The sequence below is a fragment of the Pelodiscus sinensis genome, chromosome 6, assembly GCF_052426305.1.
Source record: "Pelodiscus sinensis isolate ZL-2025 chromosome 6, ASM5242630v1, whole genome shotgun sequence".
Classification (NCBI taxonomy): Eukaryota; Metazoa; Chordata; order Testudines; family Trionychidae; genus Pelodiscus; species Pelodiscus sinensis.
In genome coordinates, this window is record NC_143057.1 from 102,791,322 (window position 1) to 102,806,732 (window position 15,411).

The window sequence follows — 15,411 nt, forward strand, 5'->3', positions numbered from 1 at the left end:
GTACTGGGTCAGACCAAAGGTCCATCTAGCCCAGTATCCTGTCTACCGACAGTGGCCAGCACCAGTTGCCCCAGAGAGGGTGGACCGAAGACAATGATCAAGTGATTTGTCTCCTGCCATCCCTCTCCAGCCTCTGACAAACAGAGGCCAAGGACACCATTTTATCCCCTGGCTAATATCCTTTTATGGACCTAACCTCCATGAAATTATCTAGCTTTTCTTTAAACTCTATTATAGTCTTAGCCTTCACAGCATCCTCTGGCAAGGAGTTCCACAGGTTGACTACACACTGTGTAGTCTCTTGGAAAGCTTAAATATAGAACATCATTAAATTAGTATCAATTTAACAGAATACTTGCAGCAATTATCTCTGACAGAACTGTTGATATTTTTACTTCGTGTAACTTGATCCTACTTCTATTTCAAAGGTTTATCTGCGACTGTTTTTGAGCCAAAGTCTTGTGCAGTAACAACATTAAAAGAAATGTTTGCTTAAGTGTTAGTGGAGTGCAAGGAGATGATCAACAAAATAATACTTATATACAAATATAAACTCACACACAATTTCCAGATATTAACATCATCTGTTTAAGTGAATATAAAGAAAACAAGCATTGTGAAAGGAATGGAGAGTGGTAGAAAAGAAATTGCTGTGTCTCAGTAAGAAAAGGTAGTTATGGGATAGTACAGTAGTCAACAATTATAGTTTAAATACACATGGTCTATTTGAATTAGCACAAGTAAGCTAAAATTGTCTGAAACAGATCTTTATAGGCATGATATTAGTGGCTCCTTGGTGACATCACAAACTATATATTGACTTGCTAGAAAGTGAAAAACTATGATGACTGAGCATCTATGCACCATGATCAGAGTGAAAAATCAGATATAAAAGCACACAATTTTATACTAAATAAATAAGAGAGTCAGAAAAATACTGCTCTTGCAAGGGTCTTTGGTGAGGAAATAGAGAATGGAGAATGAGATTAAAAGCAGAATTTATGTGTGGGCAAGATTTGAAAGGCGAAGGCACAAAATGAGCTCAATCTAGTTAGAGACATAAAGGGTAATAAGAAGACATTGTACACATATATTAGAAGCAAGAGGAAAACCAAGGACAGGGTAGGCCCATTGCTCAGTGAAGAGGGGAAAAGCAATAACAGAAAACTTGGAAATGGCAGAGGTGCTTAACTTCTTTGTTTTGATTTTCACTAAAGATTGATGGTGACTGGATGCCTAACATAGTGAATGCTAGTGGAAATGGGGTAGGTTTAGATGTTAAAATAGGAAAAGAACAAGTTAAAATTTACTTAGAGAAGTTAGGCGTCTATAAGTCACCAGGGCCTGATGAAATGCATCTAGAATACTCAAAGAGCTGATAGAGGAGGTTTTTGAGCCTTTAGCTATATCATCTTTGAAAAATCATGGAAGTCGGGAGAGATTCCAGAAGATTGGAAAAGGGCAAATATAGTACCCATTTATGAAAAAGGAAATAAGAACAACCCAGGAAACTGTAGACCAGTCCGTTTAACTTCAAGATGATTGTCCCTGAGGGTGCTCCACCACCAGCACTTCCTCCCTCTGCTTCAGACTTGCTGGTTTTTCCTTCTGGAGCAGAGAAGGAACTGAAGGGATTGTTGGCTGTGCTTGCATAACAGCCATACTGCGCATGCCATCTGCTTTATATGTGCAGCCTACTAGAGGTCACTACTTGCTACCAAATATCTCCAACTAGGCGTGCAGCGGCACCCAAACATCTAAGGTGGAGTAACCCTCTCTTCTGTCCAAGAAAGATAAGGGAGCAAATAATTAAGGAATTAGTCTGCAAACATCTGGAAGATAATACAGTGATAGGTAACGACCAGCATGGATTTGTAAAGAACAAATCATGTCAAACCAATCTGATAGCTTTCTTTGACAGCATATCAAGCCTTGTGAGAAGCAGTGGATGTGGTGTACCTAGTCTTTAGTAAAGCATTAGATATGGTCTTGCATGACCTTATTGATAAACTAAAGAAATACAACTTAAATGGGGCTACTATAAGGTAGGTGCATAACTGTCTGGATAACCATTCTCAGGGAGTAGTTATTAACGGTTCACAATCATGCTGGAAGGACATAAAAAGTGGGGTTCTGCAGGAGTCTGTTTTGGGACCAGTTCTGTTCAATATCTTATTCAATGATTGCAGAGGATACCAAGCTGAGAGGGGTTCCAAGGGCTTTGGCGGATAAGGTCATAAATTCAAAATGATTTGGACAAACTAGAGAAGTGATCTGAAGTAAACAGGATGAAGTTTAACAAGGACATACAAAGTACTCCACTTAAGACGGAACAATCCGTTTCACGCATGCAGAATGGTAAGTGACTGTCTAGGAAGGAGTACTGCAGAAAGGAATCTAGGGGTCATAGAGGATCACAAGCTAAATAAGAGTCAACAGTGTGATACTGTTGCAAAAAACAAACAAACCATGATTCTGGGATGCATTAACAGGAGTGTTGTGAGCAAGACATGAGAAGTCATTCTTCTGCTCTACTGTGCACAGATTAGGCACAACAAGGCACAATACTTAACTGGAGTACAGACGGTCCCCGGGTTATGTACAAGATAGGGACTGTAGGTTTGTTCTTAAGTTGAATTTGTATGTAAGTTGGAACTGGTACATATTGTAGGGGAAACTCTAGCCAAACATTTCTCCAGAGCTCAGTTTTATTCTCCCACACCTCACTTCCCTCAGTCCTTTATTCTCAAGCTGAGGTGTCTGCTGAGAAAAGCCTCTCCACGTCTCCCTGATCTGCTGTGGGGGGCGCTAGCTTCGCGTCTCCCTGGTCTGCTGGGGGGAAGCAGCTAGTGCGGGGTTGCCTCACCCCGTTTGTAAGTAGGGATCCGATGTAAGTCGGATCCATGTAACCCGGGGACTGCCTGTATTGTGTCCAGTTCTGGGCACCACATTTCAAGAAAGATGTGGAGAAATTGGAGAAGGTCCAGAGAAGAGCAACACAAATGATTAAAGGTCTTGAAAACATGAGCTATGAGGGAAGACTGAAAGAATTGGGCTTGTTTAGTTTAGAAAAAGAAGTCTGAGGGGACATGATAGCAGTTCTCAACCACCTAAAAGTAAGTTACAAGGAGGAGGGAGAAAAATTGTTCTCCTTGACCTCTGATGATAGGACAAGAAGCAATGGGCTTAAATTGCAGCAAGGGAGGTATAAGTTGGACATTAGGAAAAACATCCTAACTGTCAGGGTGGTTAAAAACTGGAATAAATTGCATAGGGAGGTTGTGGAATCTCAATCAGTGGAGATATTTAAGAGCAGGTTAAATATCCAGGTTAAATACTGTATAGACATCTATCCGGGATGATATAGATGGTGCTTGGACCTGCCATGAGGGCAGGGGGCTGGATTTGATGATCTGTCGAGGTCCCTTTCAGTTGTACTATTCTCTAGTTCTAAAATTTCTTAAAATGGTGCATGTAAAGACTACATCAGGAGTTCTCAGACTTCATTGCATCATGACCCCCTTCAGCAACAAAATGACTACATGACCATAGAGTAGAAGAGGCTGGAGCCAGAGCCCAAACCTCATGTCCTAGCCAATTTAATGCTGACTCTGACATTTAAATGAAATTGTGACCCTCTTTGGGGTCCTGACCCAGTTTGAAAATCACTGGGTAAGATATTAACTACAGCTTTTATTGCAACTTGAAGAGTTGCTCATAATTAAAAGAAAATTCCAGGTTGTGGGGAATCTGGCATCAGTTACTATAGTAGGAATTTTTACAGTGTATGCAGAGCAGTTAGTTAGTTAGTTGTGTTAATTAAAACATTTTTAAAACACATTCCACCTACCCTAGTATAAAAACTGCCAGTGTTCTCATTAATAGCAAATCTTAATAGAGCAAATATTCAATAAGATGCACAACCGATTCAACAAAGTTAAATAATCAACCAAATACTAAGAAAAAATCATAGAAATATAGGGCAGGATGAGATCTTGAGTGGTCATCTAGTCGAGCCTCATGCACTGAAACAAGACAAGGTATATTTAGATATCCCTGACAGATGTTTGTCTATTCATGGGCATTCCACAACTTCCCTTGGGAGTCTTTTTCAGTACTTTACTATCCTTGTAGATTAGATATTAGAAAGTTTCTTCTAAGTATCCTTTGCTGCAGAGTAAGTCCATTACTTCAGTGGACATGGAGAACTGTGAGATCACCATGGTCTTTATTCAATATTAAACATGCTAAGTAATTTTAACCTTTCCTCATTGGTCAGATTTTTAAAAACTCTTAGGGTATGTCTACACTGCCACCCTAGTCCGAACTAGCGTGGCTAATGTAGGCATTCGAAGTTGCAAATGAAGCCCAGGATTTAAATATCCCGGGCTTCATTTGCATCTTGCCGGGCGCCGCCATTTTTAAATCCCCCTTAGTGCGGACTCCGTGCCCACGGCTACACGCGGCACGGAGTAGGTAGTTCGAATTAGGATCTCTAATTCAAACTACCGTTACTCCTCATGGAGAGCCTAATTCAAACTACCTACTTGTGCCACGTGTAGCCGCGGGCACGAAGTCCGCACTAAGGGGGATTTAAAAATGACGGCGCCCGGAAAGATGCAAATGAAACCCGGGATATTTAAATCCCGGGCTTCATTTGCAACTTCGAATGCCTACATTAGGCACCCTAGTCCGAACTAGGGTGGCAGTGTAGACATACCATTACTGGTTTTGTTGCTCTCCTATGGACTGTCCAATTTTTCCCACTCTATTCCACACTGGTGAGGACTCAGCTGAAGTACTATGTCCAGTTCTGGGCACATTAAAAAAGATGTGGACAATCACCTCGTATATTTTATATATTATACTTTTGTTAATATATCCCAGAATGTTAGTCTCTTTGGAAACTGGATCTCATTGTTGGCTTATATTCAATTTGTGGTCTACCATAACCCCATACTTTCAGCAGTACAAATGCCTACCTAAGTCATTCCCCATTTTGTTGTGCATTTCATTTTTTTCTCCCTAAGTGTAGTATGTTGTATTTGTCTTTATTTAATTTAAGCATGCTGCCTTCAGTCCAATTCTCCAATTTGTTCTCCAATGTATTATGGTTGTTTAGAATTCGGACCTTATTCTCTGAAGTGTTTCCAACTCCTTCCAGCTTGATGACATCTGTACATTTTATAAGCCTGTTCTTCACCCCACTATCTAAGCCATGTATGGAAATATAACTAGTACTTTCTCCCAGTTTGGCAATGAACCATTGAAAATTGCTCTTTGAGAATGATCTTCCAAGAAGATATGCACCACTTTACAGTAATTTAATGTAGACCACATTTTCCTACCTTATGAAAATGTTCTGTGGGACTATGTCAAAAGCCTTACAATATCAAAATCATGTCAGTTTCCCTCCTATTCATTAGGTCAGTAGCCCTGTCAAAAATATATATATTATCAGAAAAACTTGTTCCACCCAGTTTCTGGAGGGTTGTCAATAGAAGCACATTCCACATATAGGGAATTTCTTGGCCCAACCATGAAGAGATAGGTTAAAACCATGGGCAGCCATTGCAAATCTGTATTAGACAGCCACATTCATATAATCCTGTCCATCCACAGATGAGCATTTCAGACCGTCTCTGCCTCCTGACTTTTCTGGACCAATGAAAGATGTAACAGGACTCCCAGCCTGTGAGCCATATTGGCAAAAGGTGAGTGTATGTCTTCAATAATCAGAACAGATTATTTTTTATCAAACTTTCAGGTTTGAGTTTGTCATTTCTCAGCAAGAGGCCATAATCAGGTTTTCTTTTAATTGGCTGCCCTTAACTAATTATGTATATGTAGTATACATATAAACCCATGTATCATAGACCAGCTATGAGGCCTGAGGCCTATACAGCAATGATCAAAACTTTGCCAATATAAAGCAAAGTGAAGTTGTGAGCAAGACACAGGCCCTGCTTTCTGAAATTGGCAAAAACAAGACTGAAATTTCAGAAACACTCCTATCTAAGCGATATGAGGCACAGGCTGTAAATACATTCCAGAGGTGTCATAACAGAACACCTTGTTAGGAAACATCTTGGTACCAACTGCCTTCCCACAAATAACATACATACCAACCCAGGTTTGGAACCAGGTATAACTGATGGCATGAAGGGTAGTAATGGAAACCCCCCTTCTGTGTGGTAAAGGGTGATAACTAGCTAACAGAGGGTGGCAACCTGATATGTCAAGAGTGATGTGTAATTTGACTGTACCCCCAAAGGGTGGTTGTCAGCTGACCACGGGGGGATGCTAGAATCCAGAGCATTTAGTTGGGTGCTAGTTCACTGTCATGGCGTACATATGTTTAGTGGCACAGTGGAGAGTCTGTGACAACTACTGCTGACAACTACTGCTGTACTTCACTTGGTGTTGGGAATAAGTTTTGAACACACTGGGTTCAGGTGAAAACAAGCAGAGGATTTATTGGTTCACACAGCTGGTGGAGTACTCATCAGGGGTTAACCCGGTGAGCACTAACTTAACCAAAACATACATTAGATATAGGTAGCAGATGGACGGAGGAGAAGTAATTTGATAGGTCTAGCAGCGGAAGTGAGATATGCACATAAACCAATAGTCTATAGCAGTTACACAGCATCTCCGCCCATTACCAATTTAACATGTTATCACTAATACAAATAGTTATTCCTAACAAGCTAAATAAGCCAACATAAACAAAGGCATGTTGATGGTCACTTTGTCGGCCAGAAATATGCGTCTCCTGCGGGGGTGGTATTGCCTTGGCATGATCTTTGGGATCCAAACTTATTTTCTAGGAACAAAGCAGACAATGAAAAACAATTCCGCGCGGTTGTTTGGTTGTTTGGTACCGGCCTTATCAAAGTGAGGCCATTTTGGAATGTGGTTGTCAGGGGAATCAGGGTCACAGTAACTGTTGAACTGTTTTACTTCCCAAGCTGGCCTGATACTTTCAGGTTTCAGTTTGTCAGTTCTCAGCAAGATACCATGCACTGCCTCAATTTACCCTACAGTTGGCAATAAACCAAGCCGGGTGCTTTGGATCTTTATCCGATTTGTGGTCTCTGAGGGCTCTCTGAGTCTGTCGTGATGACTAATTGTGCATGGTTAACACATTAGACTGGGGAGTGCACACGCACAACCGAAAGTTTATCATCATTGCCGGAGTAGAGCTGTCAGGAACCTATTGGGATGCTTGACTGACGATAGCCTCAACTAATTATGTATATCATTTGCAAACAACTAAAATTCATCAATATATATAAATACTTAGATGCAGAGGGCAACAGAAAAAAACTTGAAGAACAAACTTTTCCATAAGATACATAACCACTGAAATGTACTGCTAGGGTGATAAATATTCATGTAGCAATCTGAAGCTGTTAAAAATGCTAATTCTCAAAATACTCTAAATGGTTGTATTAGATATTACTTTACAATAATTGATTAATGGCTTGTAAGTGAAGCCATTTGTACTTCAGGGGAGTTTGTGTGTCTGACCTCCATGGCTGGTGTCTAGTTCCACTGTTTGATTTTTTTCAAAAGTGACTCCCAAAATCACTAGTCACAACTTTGTTGCATCCAAATTGAGAATCCCTATAGGAACTAGATTTTTAGAAAGTGCTGAATGCTTATCCACTGAAAATCAGATTCTTTCAAAGTGTCTATCTTGAGTACCCAAAACCCAAGAAGCTTTAAATTACCAATCATTTTAAAAAAATTTGTGATAAATTAAGCAGTGGTTCTGATGGACACACTACACCCACCTTTCCTGAATATAATGTGTTCAAGTAACAAGGTGAAGGACATAGTACAAAAACTAAATAGAAAGGAATACTGGGGTTCTGTGCCTTTTTTTTAGTTTGTAATGTATATGCTTCCACAAAAAGAATGATTGGAAGTAAAGGATATGAAACACAGAAAGAAGGGTGATGGCTGACAGTGTAAATTTATTGTAGGATTCTAGTACAATACCCATATAACAGTTCATACAAAGGTTTCACAATATATTTTTCCAGCTGATTATATTTGTATTTTGATTGTACAAAATGTGTAGACCAAAACAAATCAGTTGTACAAGATGGAATTCCATTACCTCCACTCTTATCTTTCCTGTGAAACTGAAAAATATGACTGGATTTCTTGATGGCTTTGATTAGGGCTGGATTATGAAAGAGGAGCCACTAAAGTCCCTTTGTGCGGAATTCCTATCTGGCTCTGGCTGGCAGGGAAGAGGGGAGGAGGCAGGAGTGGTGCCTGCAAGTACAGGGTGACATGGAACACCCTGTTCCCCCTGCCAATGGAATTATGCCACATAAGTGCCCCAGTCTCATGTCCCCTTCCTCCTTCCCAGACTCCCCACCCTCACCCCGTTCTTGAACCCTACCACCTGCCCAGACTCCTCAGCTCCAGCCTCCTCCTGCACTATACCTCCCACCCAACCCTCCCAGCTGACTGCTGTGCCCTACCTCCCACCCAGACCCCACCCCCTGTCCTCTCATCCCAAGTCTGCTCCTGCACCTACCACCCACATAGACTCTGCACCCCAGCCTGCTACCTGGCAGGCTCCTCCCACATACTGAACCTCTCATTTTGGTCCCATCCTGGAACCTAGGAGGGCCCCACAAAATTTACTAGCCTCAGGCTCCCAGAAGAGTTTATCTGGCCCTTGCGTTGATATAGGATGCTGCTGTTAGCCAAAATTTTCAGCTGTAGTCACTGGAGAGAGAGACATAGGGTATGTCTACACTGCCACCCTCGTTCGAACTGGGGTGGCTAATGTAGGCATTCGAAGTTGCAAATGAAGCCCGTGATTTAAATATCCTGGGCTTCATTTGCATCTTGTCAGGCGCCACCATTTTTAAATCCCCCTTAGTGCGGACTCCGTGCCCGCGGCTACACGCGGCATGGAGTAGGTAGTTCAAATTAGGCTCTCTAATTCGAACTACCGTTACTCCTCTTGGAACGAGGTGTACCGGTAGTCCGGTAGTTCGAATTAGAGAGCCTGATATGATGTTTTCTCCTCACAGGGCTGAGGCACCGTGTGACACTCCTCTGCAAATTATCCTTTATTCGTTTCCTTTCTACAGTGCTTAATAGAAAATACCACTGGATCTTAAGGAGGGTTTCCCCTATCAACTGGCATTTAAATAAAAAGTCTTCTGCATTAGAATTGGTAATGTTAAACTGTCTCGGTTTTGTGACTCTGGCATACCACATGCCATCTCGTGCCAAGGCCACTGGGCTTCACTGAACATAGCTGGAAACCAGTTTGGCTCACCTGTTAGAACTGTTAAAATAGAAGATTCATTTATAAGAACATGGTTAGTGTTTATGAAATGATTGTAGAACACTGCATGTAGCAATCTCAATTTACATCATCTGTATCCTATAGTACAAAGGTATATTGAGTGTTTGCATTTTAAACTACTGTAATTGTGTAATTCACCAAACTGGAAAGAAGGGCTGGTCTTGTGCACAAAAAGGTCCCATTGATATTTCATAATGGCTAATTTGCTTTCAAAGTACAAAGACTTTTGACTTACACACACACCCATCTAAACTAATCAGGAGAGACCTGCAGAGGGACACTTTCCCATCATTTTGAACTGTGGGGGAAGGGTATAAAAATGAATGCTTGAGAAGTTCACGCTTGCTACTTGTTTGGTGAAATCTAAGTACAGAATGCACGATCAATTTGGGGTTGTGGCTTCTCAACAATCCACCCTGAGGTTGACACTCATGTTTGTCAGCCAGTCCACACAGCTTGACAAATTCATTAGTCCAAAATGTTCGATACAGCTTTTCTGAATATGAAGTTGTATCAATACGAGGCAGCTCTTAACCAGCCTCAGGGCCATCCTTCTCCAATTCAGGGTGGCCAGGGATCTGATGTCCCTACTGCTGCCGCCCACACTGTGAGACCTTCCTTTGACTTCAGAGTCAGTGAAGGTGCTGCCTCCAAGGGAAACGTCCCGGTGTGCCCACTGCAGTGATCTCTCACCTGCTGCCGGCGCCCAGCATCTTGGTACTTCTCTCCAACACCATGACTCTGGTCTACAGCTCCACATTCCTAGTCGCCAGTTCCATGATGCATAGCACCAGCATTGTTATAGCCTCATGACATCCATCTCTGTCTATTTGGCACCAGTTAGTGTCATCTCAGCACCGGTCATTGACTCCTTGACACTGGTCACCAACTCCTCAATCCCTGACCCCTCAACATTCTCCGCTGTCCCAGCACCGCTCCCAGCCTCTATTGATCCTTTGAGCCATGTTGTCAGTCCCCTTTCCCCCATCATAGCTGGGAGAAAGAGGCACTTTCTTGGTCTCTGTGGGAAGAGTCCTCTTTGGAGTTGGAGGGGGAGTTCATTTCCCAAAAGCACCAGTGTATGACTGCACCAGATGTAGGTGCTGGCCCCTTTGGTGGGATCCTGGCCACCAGGGCAATGACCAGCACACTAGCAATATTGGAACCCATGGGGGTTCCCACAATGCCAGAGCCTTACTCTCATCAGTTATTTATATCCACATCAGAGAAGCGGACCATGGCACCTACCTCTATGGTGCAAGTGCCTCATTTGAACTCTGATGCCAGTCCTAAGCCCAGGAAGAAATTACCCATGTTCCAGAGGGGGTTCCAGTCCCTCCACCAGCATTATTATTATCCTCCACCAGCATTATTATTATCCCAGACGAGGTTGTTGGACCCACTCCCACCAGGGGCTCCTTAAAAGTGTTACCTCAAATTCAGGATTAGAGGAGGAACTGAAGAGCTGACACTTAGGATCTTCAACATACTGGCGTGGGCAACCCCTTCTAAGATTGCTGGTCTCTGAATGGATGCTGAAGTTGGTCAGAATCCTCTGGCAGATCCCATTGGTTCTCCTCCAACATTGAAAAAGGCAGAAAAGAAGTATTATGTCCCGGCAAAAGGTATGAGTGCTTGTACTCTCATCCATCCACTAGGTCTCTGTTTGTGCTTGCCATGGAATGAGCAGGACAGGCAGAGTCAAACACCATGCCTAAAAATAAAGACTCAAGCTGGATTTGTTTGGGAGAAAAAAAATTATTCTATAGCCAGTTTCTGACTTGTAATATCTGGGACACTGTGACCAAATTTAAGGATTCCTTGCCTCAGCATTTGAGGCAAGAATTTCTGGACAGTAGCCAGAGCATTCATCTACCTGGCAATGTATGTAGCTTATTTGGCAGCCAGGTCAGTGGCCTGACTTGTGTCCATGTGGCATTGTTCATGGTCCTTGCAATTATCTCATGAGGAGCGGCAGCCTATTCAGGACCTCCCCTTCAACTGTAATGTTCCTTGACTTCTCAGTTGGGCTCCATATGATACTCAGGTGACCTGTGGCAGGCATTGGAGGATGTGCCCTAGGACACTGTATCAGACTTGCCTCAGGATCCATCTCCCCCATTTATTTCTGAACCGTTAATCTTCTTTCTTCACTGCATGGGCTGTGGTTACCTCAGATCGTTGGGTGCTCAACATCATAATAGCTGGTTACACTTTGCAGTTTGCCTGCATCCTTTACTCCCATCTCATTCCTCAGTGCTCTTCAGGAACCTCTATCATTAGCAACACTTCGTCGAGGAAGTGGAAAGCCTCCTAAAGGTAGGAGCCATACAGGATGTTTCTCAAAAACTAAGAGGAAAAGGTTTTTATTCCTGATATTTCCAAAGACCAAAGGGGGCATCACACAGATCCATTCTAGATCTGCATCACCTCAACTAATAGCTCCAGAAATTGAAATTCTGCATGGTCTCTCTGGTTTCTATCATTCTGTCTGTGGATCCAGCACCTTCGACTTAAAGGTCTCCTGTTTCCATATTTCTGTTTTACATGGGCACAGGAGATTCCTTCAATTCATGGCAGGCCATGCCCATTACCAATACACAGCACTGAATTTGGCTTATCATCTGCTCTGAAGATCTTCAGAAAGTGCATGGCAGTGGTTACTGCTTACGTGAAATGTTGAGGCATGCAGATGTATCCATACTTCAACAACTGGCTTGTTAGAGGTAGATCACAAGCTCACATTCAGCACAGACTCACCTTAATATGAGCAATCTGTTGAGAGCTGGGCCTGCCTGTAAATGAACAGAAATGAGCTCTGATCCCAGCTCAGAGAATAGTTTTGGGACCAGAGCTTGATCTTACCCAGAGCCTATCTACCAGATTCCAAGCGTTATCAGATCTCATCCATGGCTCATGTCAGAGCCCATCTACTCAGGACCCCCCGGGTATGCTCTACGAAGCCACATGGCTGCATGTACTTACGTGGTTCAGCAGGTATGCCTGCACCTCAACCCCTGCAGATGTGGCTGGCATCAGTCTTTGCCTCATGCAGACAGAATTTGGACTTAGTGGTCATAGTCCCATCAAATAGTCATCTTTGACTTGCTGAGTGGGCCCATGATCAGTGTTGAAAGGGGTTATCTTTGTAGCCCCATCCCCATGGTGTTCTTGGTCTCAGACACTTCACATCTGTGGCGGGCAGCCTACCTCTGCAACCTCTAGGTAGGCAAGGTCTCTGATCCCAGGACAGTTGCTCCCTCCATATAAATGTAAGGGACCTTAGGGTGACATGCTTGGCCTGTCAGGTGTTTCTTTCCTACCCGACAGGCAGAGTAGTGCAGCTCTTGATGGTCAATTCCACTGCGATGTTCTACATCAAAAAGCAAAGAGCTTGCACATTAGCTCAGTATCAAGAGCAACCTAGTTATGGGACTTCTGTGTGCAACATGCCATTTGTCTCATGATGTTGCATCTCCTAGCCGAAAGGGAACCAGCCTAGAGCAGGTCCTTTTCTTCTTACCACAAGTAGTCACTTCATCCAGAGATTGTTAGCATGATCTTTCAGAGTTGGGGGACTCCCCAGGTGGATCTATTTGCATACAGTCACAAAAAATGCATTTTTGCTCAATCCACAGGCTCACCAGAGGTTGTCTGTCCAACACCTTCCTGCTATCAATGTTGGGAACATTGCTATATGCCTTCCCACCAATACCCCTGATTCACAAAGACTTCATGAAGGTCAAGTAGGAAAAGGTGAAAGGAATTCTGGTAGCTCTAGTGTGGCTGTACCAACACTGGGTCTGCATGTTATTGGAACTTTTGAAAGTTCCCTGATTAGAGCTCCTGTTCCAACCATACTTGTTCTTACAGAATCAAGGCTGTCTGCTTCACTCAAACCCCGTGTCCCTGTACCTGACTGTGTGGCTTCTGCGTGGCCGAATGTGAAGAAATGGGCCTGCCTGGCATAAGACTAAGTCATCCAGCTGAGTAGCAGGAAATCCTCCACAAGAGTGACCTACCTAGCCAAGTGCAAATGCTTGATCTGTTCAGCCTTGACCAGAGTCTTTGTCCCTCGCAGTCCTTGTTACAATCCATTTTAGGTTACCTGCTTCACCTCAGGTTCCAGGGCCTGGCCCTTTTGTCAGTCAAGGTCCATTTGGGAACCATCTTGATCTTCTACTCTCAGGTCTAAGATAGATGGGTCTGCCCTCAAAACATGACGACCAAATTCATGAAAAGTCTAAAAAGGCTATGCCTGCAAGTTCATGTCTATATCCCTTTTTGGGATCTAAACTTGGTTCTTTCAAGGCTCACAGTTCCCCTTATCATAGGATCATAGAATCATAGAACCATAGAGCTGGAAGAGACCTCAGAAGGTTATCAAGTCCAGCCCCCTGCTCTAGGCAGGACCAATCCCAACTAAATCAACCCGGCCAGGGCTTTGTCAAGCCGAGACTTAAACACCTCTAGGGATGGAGACTCCACTACTTCCATAGGCAACCAATTCCAGTGCTTCACTACCCTCCTAGTGAAATAGTTTTTCCAAATATCCAACCTGGACCTCTCCCACCACAACTTGAGACCATTGCTCCTTGTTCTGCCATCTGTCACTACTGAGAGCAGCCTCTCTCCATCCTCTTTGGAACCTCCCTTCAGGAAGTTGAAGGTTGCTCACTCTTTCCTCCTTCACTCTTCGCTTCTGCAGACTAAACAGACCCAACTCCCTCAGCCTCTCCTTATAGGTCATATGATCCAGCCCCCTAATCATTTTGGTTGCCCTCCACTGGACCCTCTCCAATGCATCCACATCCTTTTTGTAGTGGGGGGCCCAGAACTGGACACAATACTCCAGAAGTGGCCTCACCAGAGCTGAATAAAGGGGAATAATGACATCTCTGGATCTGCTGGCAATGCTCCTCTTAATGCAACCTAATATACCATTAGCCTTCTTGGCTACAAGGGCACACTGTTGACTCATATCCAGCTTCTCATCCACTGTAACCCCCAGGTCCTTTTCTGCAGAACTACTACTTAGCCGGTTGGTCCCCAGCCTGTAACAATATTTGGGATTCTTCTCTCCCAAGTTCAGGACTCTGCATTTGTCCTTGTTGAACCTCATCAGATTTCTTGTGGCCCAATCCTCCAATTTGTCTAAGTCACTCTGGACCCTATCTCTTCCCTCAAGCGTATCTATCTCTCCCCCTAGCTTAGTGTCATCCTCAAACTTGTTGAGGGTGCAATCCATCCCCTCATCCAGATCATTAATAAAGATATTGAACAAAACTGATCCTAGAACCAAACCCTGGGGCACTCCGTTAGAAACCGACTGCCATCCTGACATCGAGCCGTTGATCACGACCCGCTGGGCCCAGCCTTCTAGCCATCTTTTTATCCATCTTACTGTCTATTTATCCAATCCACATTCCCTTAACTTGCTGGCAAGAATATTGTGGGAGACCGTATCAAAAGCCTTGCTAAAGTCAAGGTATAGCACATCCACTGACTTTCCCACATCCACAGAGCCAGTTACCTCATCATAGAAGCTAATCAGATTGGTCAGGCACGACTTGTCCTTTGTGAATCCATGCTGACTATTCCTAATCACTTTCCTCTCTTCCAAGTGCCTCAAAATGGATTCCTTAAGGATCCCTTCCATGATTTTTCCAGGAACCGAGGTAAGACTGACCAGCCTATAGTTCCCTGAATAGTCATTCTTCCCTTTTTTGAAGATGGGCACTACATTTGCCTTTTTCCAATCATCCGGGATTTCTCCCGATCTCCACGACTTTTCAAAGATAATGGCCAAAGGCTCTTCAATGACATTTGCCAACTCCCTCAGTACCCTCGGATGCATTAAGTCCAGACCCATGGATTTGTGTACGTTTAGCGTTTCTAAATAGTTCCTAACCTGTTCTTTACCCAACACGGGCTGTCCATCTTCATCCCATCTTGCGTCACTTAGCGCATTAGTCCAGGAGCCCATCTTGTCCGTGAATACAGAGGCAAAGAAAGCATTGAGTACTTCAGCTTTCCCCACATCATCTGTCACTAGGTTACCTCCTTTA